Source organism: Delphinus delphis, chromosome 10 (genome assembly GCF_949987515.2).
Source record: "Delphinus delphis chromosome 10, mDelDel1.2, whole genome shotgun sequence".
Classification (NCBI taxonomy): Eukaryota; Metazoa; Chordata; class Mammalia; order Artiodactyla; family Delphinidae; genus Delphinus; species Delphinus delphis.
In genome coordinates this window covers 53149931-53158264 of record NC_082692.2, presented here as the reverse complement: position 1 = coordinate 53158264, position 8334 = coordinate 53149931, and the positions used below count along the sequence as shown (strand labels likewise).

The following is an 8334-nucleotide window of genomic DNA, read 5'->3' as shown; positions in this document are numbered from 1 at the left end:
GACATCTCTAGAGCAGGGCTTCTCAAATTTTCACATGCATTCCAATCACAGGAGGATCTTGTTAAAATGCAGATTCTGATGCATCAGCTCTGGAGTGGGGCCCGAGACTCTGCATTTCTAACAAGCTCCCAGGTGATGCGGACGCCCTTGGTCCAGAGACCACGCTGAATGTCAAGGTGCTAGGGAGGCAGGAGGGACTCATCGGCATTAATTAGCAGCTAAGTATGTCCTCAGCTCTGTCTGTGAATTGCCCAGCGCTGCTTGCACATCCCCCCCGCCAACCCTTGCCACAGTCCCCAGGACCCCCTGCTCCAAGGCGGGGTTGATATCCGACTCTACCACTTATAGTGTGGCCTCGGGAAAGACGCTGACCCTCTCTCATCCTCAGTTTTCTCCTCTATCGAATGAGGACAATGATACTCCTCAGGGATAATACTCATAAAGCAATCATTCGTCCCATGGTTGGTGCTGAATGACTCCATCTTATTCTCATTGTCAGGAAAGCTCCAAGGTCCCTATCCCGCTGCCCCTGGACGGTTATTTGTTCTCTAAGAGATGATGAGTATTCGAATAGGCAGGGGCTTCCGGAGGCCAAAAGAACAGACCCTGATATTAAGAAAAGCGAGGAGGTGGGGAGGAAGAGTGTCAGAGGCAGACAAGGTAATAACTGCTGCTGCCTTTTGATTTCTGCTGAAGCCTCTGGAACCTGCTTTGTCACTTGTGAATGGCTCTCCAGGGAACGTGACAAGTGATGGCCCAGCTCAGGGGCTGTCATCAGGCCATGCACACGCGCCTCCTCCCCACTCTGCTACTTGGTGCCGAAGGCTTTTATTTCTGCACAACTGGCCTTGCTCCCACCCCATGGGCACGAGGCAGAGGGAGAGGCAGGCAGCCAGCACCCGGCCCTGGGGGGCTTTGTGCCATCCGGGGGACAGCAGCAGGTGGGGAGGGGGGTACACTAGGACAGAGGTGGGCGGCGGGCAATCTTGCTCTGTTCCCAGGCTGAGGCCCCAAAGGGCTGACAGTGAGGAGTTAGGAAGGGCAGGAATTATTTGTGCTTATTCCAGATGATTGTTTTGACCAGACTAACCTGCATCATAGTTCCCACATAAAGGAATAAAAATCACAAACTTTTTTAAAAAAAGGTATTCCGAATTCCACCTTCCTCAATCTGATGGCTAGAAAGTGTTTTCTGCCTAGTACATCCCTTTGTTATTCGAAGCCATAATCAGCCATGAGAAACAGCCATAAACTGAAGTGTTAGAAGCAGAGAGGTAATACATTTGCATTGTTTTGATTCTTCCCAAGGACTTTTCCATTCTATTTTTCTATATTTGAATGGCAATCCTAGATAAAATAATGTTATTTAAAAAAAAAAAAAAGTCTGGGACTTCCCCGGTGGTCCAGTGGTTAAGACTCCACGCTTCCAAAGCAGAGGGCCCAGGTTTGATCCCTGGTCGGGGAACTAAGATCCCACATGCCACAACTACAGAGCCCATGCACCGCAACTACTGAGCCCGTGCATTCTAGGGCCCATGCACCACAGCTAGAGAAGCCCGTGCACCACAATGAAGAGCATGCAATGAAGACCCGATGCAGCCAAAATTAAAAAAAAAAAAAATGGCTGCAAATCTTTGGCAGGCCTGGAGCATTTTATAATAAATCTCCAGAAAAGCCTTAGGAAAAATGACTTTGGGGTTACAGAGGAGACACTGAGGCAAGCCCTTTAAAGCCCTGGTGTGAGAACTTCTCCTTGGGGTGAGCTCACAGCAGACTAGTCTTATCTGCCTTCAAGAAGATGTCAATGGGTGGTTCCCTGCTGAGGATCTTTGGAGATACCCCAAGCTTCCCCAGCATTTCCTCCCTACAGGCCTTTCTGTTCTTGAACTTAAACCATGTTCCTACTGACTCGAAGACAGCTTCCTCCTTCATTACCACTGACAACCTTCTGAAGTCATTGCACGGAAGACACTGCCAACTGTCTCTCCAGAAGCAGCCTCATCCTGAGGCCTGAGGGGCAAGAGCAGCTCAAACTCCAGGCAAGAAAGGGTTAGGTCAGAGGAGCACTGCTTACCTTGAAGCCCTTCTGGCAAGAGGGGAAGAAAAGAGGTTGCAGAGGTGCACACCCTCCCCCATGCAGGAGGCCAGCATGGCTGGCATGCAGAGAACCAGGTGAGTGGTAGGGTAGGTGAGGTCACAGAGACTAGAAGCAAGATAATCTATCCAGAGACTGGTGGGCCAGAGCTGGGATTATTGAACACTCCTGGCACGCTTGCCTCAGGGCCTTTTCACATGCTGTGTGCTCAGCTCTCAAAACTCTTCCCTCGAGATACATAAGGCTCCCTCCTTCACCTTCTTGGTCCTCACCCAGAAGTCTCCCTGACCACCCTCCCAACACCCTTTATCCACCTTTGCTCCTGTATTGTTCCTTCCTAGCACTTATCATTACCTGCTATATGATATATTTCCTGATTTGCCTTGCTTATTGTCTGTCTCCTCCACCTGATTTCAACTCTAAGAGGGCAGAGACTATTCAGTCCCATGTGCTTAGGACAGTGCTTGGCACTTAGTAGATGCTCAATAAGTTTGTGTGGACTGAATGAATGAATCAGTGAGCCTGGGGACACGATCAAGTCTAAACCCTCAAATCACATCAAGGAGTCATGGAGTGCTCACTGTGGGCAAAGCCCTGTCCTCGTGCCACAAGGAAGTCAGTGAGCAATAATGCAACATCCCTGCTTCAAAACTCACACAGCCTATTTGGAAGACAAGTCATAAATGTCAGGAAAGATAAACAATAACAGAGTATTTCACCCTTTGTGACCTATTGAGATTTTTCAGTCTCTAAGACAAAATCCCTGTGCTGTGGAGTGTTGGGCTTTGGTGTTATGGAATTAGTGATTCCCTACTTGATGAAGAGTCCTCCATCCTCACCAAATGACACAAGCCTCTTAATATGTATCCAAGGCTGTCTTACAGACATGATAGGACTAGTGCATCAGTCAAGCGGCCGAAAACAGCGCAAGGAAGATACATAAAAGTTCAGTGTATTAAGAGTTAAACAGAGGGCAGACAGCAGAAGCAAGAACTACAATCCTGCAGCCTGTGGAACAAAAACCACATTCACAGAAAGACAGACAAGATGAAAAGACAGAGGGCTATGTATCAGATGAAGGAACAAGATAAAACCCCAGAAAAACAACTAAATGAAGTGGAGATAAGCAATTTGCCAGAAAAAGAATTCAGAATAATGATAGTGAAGATGATCCAGGACCTCGGAAAAAGAATAGAGGCAAAGATCGAGAAGATGCAAGAAATGTTTAACAAAGACCTAGAAAAATTAAAGAACAAACAGAGATGAACAATACAATAACTGAAATGAAAACTACACTAGAAGGAATCAATAGCAGAATAACTGAGGCAGAACGGATAAGTGACCTGGAAGACAGAATGGTGGAATTCACTGCTGGGGAACAAGATAAAGAAAAAAGAATGAAAAGAAATGAAGACAGCCTAAGAGACCTCTGGGACAACATTATAGGGGGTCCCAGAAGGAAAAGAAAGAGAGAAAGGACCAGAGAAAATATCTGAAGAGATATAGTCAAAACCTTCCCTAACATGGAAAAGGAAATAGCCACCCAAGTTCAGGAAGCGCAGTGACTCCCATATGGGCTAAACACAAGGAGAAACACGCCGAGACACACAGTAATCAAATTGGCAAAAATTAAAGACAAATTATTGAAAGCAGCAAGGGAAAAATGACAAATAACATACAACGGAACTCCCATAAGGTTAACAGCTGATTTCGCAGCAGAAACTCTACAAGCCAGAAGGGAGTGGCATGATATACTTAAAGTGATGAAAGGGAAGAACCTACAACCAAGATTACTCTACCCAGAAAGGATCTCATTCAGATTTGATGGAGAAATCAAAAGCTTTACAAACAAGCAAAAGCTAAGAAAATTCAGCACCACCAAACCACCTCTACAACAAATGCTAAAGGAACTTCTCTAAGGGGAAACACAAGAGAAGAAAAGGACCTACAAAAACAAACCCAAAACAATTAAGAAAAAGGTCATAGGAACATACATATCGATAATTACCTTAAACGTGAATGGATTAAATGCTCCAACCAAAAGACACAGGCTTGCTGAAAGGATACAAAAGCAAGACCCAAATATATGCTGTCTAGAAGAAACCCACTTCAGACCTAGAGACACAGACTGAAAGTGAGGGAATGGAAGAAGATATTCCATGCAAATGGAAATCAAAAGAAAGCTGGAGTAGCAATACTCATATCAGATAAAACAGACTTTAAAATAAAGAATGTTACAAGGGACAAGGAAGGACACTACATAATGATCAAAGGATCAATGCAAGAAGAAGATATAACAATTATAAACATATATGCACCCAACATAGGAGCACCTCAATACATAAGACAACTGCTAACAGCTATAAAAGAGGCAATCGACACTAACACAGTAATAGTGGGGGGCTTTAACACCTCACTTACACCAATGGACAAATCATGCAAAATAAAAATAAATAAGGAAACACAAGCTTTTTTTTGGGGGGGCGGATACGTGGACCCCTCACTGTTGTGGCCTCTCCCGTTGCGGAGCACAGGCTCTGGACGCACAGGCTCAGCGGCCATGGCTCAAAGGCCCAGCCACTCCGTGGAATGTAGGACCTTCCCAGACCAGGGCACAAACCCATGTCCCCTGCATTGGCAGGCGGACTCTCAACCACTGCACCACCAGGGAAGCCCCGGAAACACAAGCTTTAAATGACACAATAGACCAGATAGATTTAATTGATATTTATACGCCATTCCATCCAAAAACAGCAGATTACACTTTCTTCTCAGTGCGCATGGAACATTCTCCAGGATAGATCACATCTTGGGTCGTAAATCAAGCCTCAGTATATTTAAGACAATTGAAATCATACCAAGCATCTTTTCTGACCAAAACACTATGAGATTAGAAATGAACACAGGGAAAAAAACACAAACACATGGAGGCGAAACAATACATTACTAAATAATCAAGAGGTCACTGAAGAAATCAAAGAGGAAATCAAAAAATACCTAGAGACAAATGACAATGAAAACACGACAATCCAAAACCTATGGGATGCAGCAAAAGCAGTTCTAAGAGGGAAGTTTATAGCTATACAAGCCTACCTCAAGAAACAAGAAAAATCTCAAATAAACAATCTAACCTTACACCTAAAGGAACTAGAGAAAGAAGAACAAACAAAACCCAAAGTTAGCAGAAGGAAAGAAATCATAAAGATCAGAGCAGAAATAAATGAAATAGAAACAAAGAAAACAAGGGCAAAGATGAATAAAACTAAAAGCAGGTTCTTTGAGAAGATAAACAGAATTGATAAAACATTAGCCAGACTCATCAAGAAAAAGAGGGAGAGGACTCAAATCAATAAAATTAGAAATGAAAAAGGAGAAGTTACAACAGACACTGCAGAAATACAAAGCATCCTAAGAGACTACTAAAAGCAACTCTATGCCAATAAAATGGACAACCTGGAAGAAATGGACAAATTCTTCGAAATGCACAACCTGCCAAGACTGAACCAGGAAGAAATAAAAAATATGAAGAGCCCAATCACAAGTAATGAAATTGAAACTGTGATTAAAACTCTTCCAAAAAACAAAAGTCCAGGAACAGATGGCTTCACAGGTAAATTCTATCAAACATTTAGAGAAGAGCTAACACCCACCCTTCTCAAACTATTCCAAAAACTGCAGAAGAAGGAACACTCCCAAACTCATTCTATGAGGCCACCATCACCCTGATACCAAAACCAGACAAAGATACTACAAAAAAGGAAAATTACAGACCAATATCACTGATGAATATAGATGCAAAAATCCTCAACAAAATACTAGAAAACAGAATCCAACAACACATTAAAAGGATGATACACCATGATTAAGTGGGATTTATCCCAGGGATGCAAGGATTCTTCACTAGATGCAAATCAATCAATGTGATACACCATATTAACAAATTAAAGAAGAAAAACCATATGAACAACTCAATAGATGTAGAAAAAGCTTTTGAAAAAATTCAACACCAATTTATGATAAAAACTCTCCAGAAAGTGGGCATAGAGGGAACCTACCTCAACATAATAAAGGCTATATATGACAAACCCACAACAAACATCATTCTCAATGGTGAAAAACTGAAAGCATTTCCTCTAAGATCAGGAACAAGACAAGATGTCCACTCTCGCCACTATTATTCAACATAGTTTTGGAAGTCCTACCCATGGCAATCAGAGAAGAAAAAGAAATAAAAGGAATACAAATTGGAAAAGAAGAAGTAAAACTGTCACTCTTTGCAGATGATATGATACTATACATAGAGAATCCTAAAGATGCCACCAGAAAATTACTAGAGCTAATCAATGAATTTGGTAAAGTTGCAGGATACAAAACTAATGCACTGAAATCTCTTGCATTCCTATACACTAATGATGAAAACTCCGAAAGAGAAATTAAGGAAACACTCCCATTTACCACTGCAACAAAAAGAATAAAATACCTAGAAATAAACCTACCTAGGGAGGCAAAAGACCTGTATGCAGAAAACTATAAGACACTGATGAAAGTAATTAAAGATGATACCAACAGATAGAGAGATATACCACGTTCTTGGATTGGAAGAATCAATATTGTGAAAATGATTATACTACCCAAAGCAATCTACAGATTCAATGCAATCCCTATCAAATTACCAATGGCATTTTTTACAGACCTAGAACAAAAAAATCTTAAAATTTGTATGGCGACACAAAAGACCCCGAATAGGCAAAGCAGTCTTTATGGAAAAAAAAAGAGTGGGAGGAATCAGACTCCCTGGCTTCAGACTATACTACAAAGCTACAGTAATCAAGACAATATGGTACTGGCACAAAAACAGAAACACAGATCAATGGAACAAGATAGAAAACCCAGAGATAAACCCACGCACCTATGGTCAACTAATCTATGACAAACAATGCAAGGATATACAATGGAGAAAAGACAGTCTCTCCAATAAGTGGTGCTGGGAAAACTGGACAGCTACATATAAAAGAATGAAATTAGAACACTCCCTAACACCATACACAAAAATAAACTCAAAATGGATTCGAGACCTAAATGTAAGACCGGACACTGTAAAACTCTTAGAGGAAAACATAGGAAGAACACTCTTTGACATAAATCACATCAAGCTCCTTTTTCCATTACTCAACCTCCTAGAGTAACGGAAATAAAAACAAAAATAAACAAATGGGACCTAATGAAACTTCAAAGCCTTTGCACAGCAAAGGAAACCAAAAACAAGACGAAAAGACAACTCTCAGAATGGGAGAAAATATTTGCAAATGAATCAACGGACAAAGAATTGATCTCCAAAATATATAAACAGCTCATGCAGCTCAATATTAAAGAAACAAACAACCCAATCCAAAAATGGGCAGAAGACCAAAATAGACATTTCTCCAAAGAAGACATACATATGGCCAAGAAACACATGAAAAGCTGCTCAACATCACTATTAGAGAAATGCAAATCAAAACTACAATGAGGTATCACCTCAACTCACACCAGTTCGAATGGGCATCATCAGAAAATCTACAAACAACAAATGCTGGAGAGGGTGTGGAGAAAGTGGAACCCTCTTGCACTGTTGGTGGGAATGTAAATTGATACAGCCACATGGAGAACAGTATGGAGGTTCCTTAAAAAACTAAAAATAGAATTACCATATCCAGAAATCCCACTACTAGGCATATACCCAGAGAAAACCATAATTCAAAAAGACACATGTACCCCAATGTTCATTGCAGCACTATTGACAACAGCCAGGTCATGGAAGCAACCTAAGTGCCCATCGACAGACGAATGGATAAAGAAGATGTGGTATATACATACAATGGAATATCACTCAGCCATAAAAAGGAACGAAATTGGGTCACTTGTTGAGATGTGGATGGATCTAGAGACTGTCATACAGAGTGAAGTAATTCAGAAAGAGAAAAACAAATATCGTATATTAACGCATGTATGTGGAACCTAGAAAAATGGTACGGATGAACAGGTTTGCAGGGCAGAAACTGAGACACAGATGTAGAAAATAAACGTCTGGACACCAAGGGGGGCAAGCCGCGGTGGGGTGGGGATGGTGGTGTGATGAATTGGTCAATTGGGATTGACATGTATACACTGATGTGTATAAAACTGATAACTAATAAGAACCAGTGGTATAAAAAAATAAGTAAACTTTTAAAAATAGAGTTAACCAACTACCGTGTAGT

General features: G+C 41.7%; 1 non-coding gene across 1 annotated transcript; it reads left to right on the top strand.

The window, feature by feature from the left end:
* The first annotated feature begins 1392 nt into the window (after positions 1-1392).
* On the top strand, positions 1393-1465 carry TRNAW-CCA (transfer RNA tryptophan (anticodon CCA)). The gene has a single exon. It is a non-coding gene; the product is annotated as a tRNA-Trp (tRNA).
* The last annotated feature ends 6869 nt before the right edge of the window (positions 1466-8334 follow it).